Here is a 747-nt window from a genome sequence, read left to right on the forward strand (position 1 = left end):
GGAGCCTAACCCACCCACCACGCTGCCTCCTGGCAGCCTCCTGCCCGGGTGCCCCAGGCAGGGGAAGGGGGGCAGCTCACACGCCCCCATGTGGCCCAGCCTGGTTTTCAGGTCGCGGTGGACACGCTGCAAAGCTGGGGTCACTCTCCCCGCCTTGTCCTGAAACCTGCGAGCTTGGGGGGTTCCGACCACCCTGAGACGTCTGGCGTCAGCAGTGTCTGCAAAGGGGCAGGATGGGGGCCCAGGTGTGCGCTTGGGGGGCATTACTCAGGCCGGGGCCATGCCAAGTGTCAAGGGCGGACAGGCCAGCGTTGCAGCCTAAGGACCATGCCTGGACCTGGTGGGGCCACCCCAAGGCCCACAGGGGCCTCAGGACTGGGGCCTGGAGCATCCAGCTGTCCCCAGTGAGGCGGCACTGGCTGCGTGGGGGAGGGGCTCCATGCAGCCTCCTCGCAGGGGAGCAGGAGACGGACTGTGACTGGGCAGAGCTGGCTGGGCCAGGGGAGAGCACTGGTCACCAGGGGCTATGGCGCCAGCAGCAATAAGGTCGTACATTAGGCCCCAGATGAGCTCCGTCCTTGCAGCCATGGGCACCAGGGAACACCCCCTGCTCCTCCTGCCGGTCGGGGACCAGGAAGGGGTCTGACCAAGCCTGCATCTAACCACAGCAGTGGCATCGCCTTTTCAGCCGACCCACGCGTGTCCTCCATTAGAAAGTGGCCAGAAAGATGGGTTAGAACCCGAGCA

The sequence above is a fragment of the Myotis davidii genome, unplaced genomic scaffold (genome assembly GCF_000327345.1).
Source record: "Myotis davidii unplaced genomic scaffold, ASM32734v1 scaffold609, whole genome shotgun sequence".
In the NCBI taxonomy this organism is placed as follows: domain Eukaryota; kingdom Metazoa; phylum Chordata; class Mammalia; order Chiroptera; family Vespertilionidae; genus Myotis; species Myotis davidii.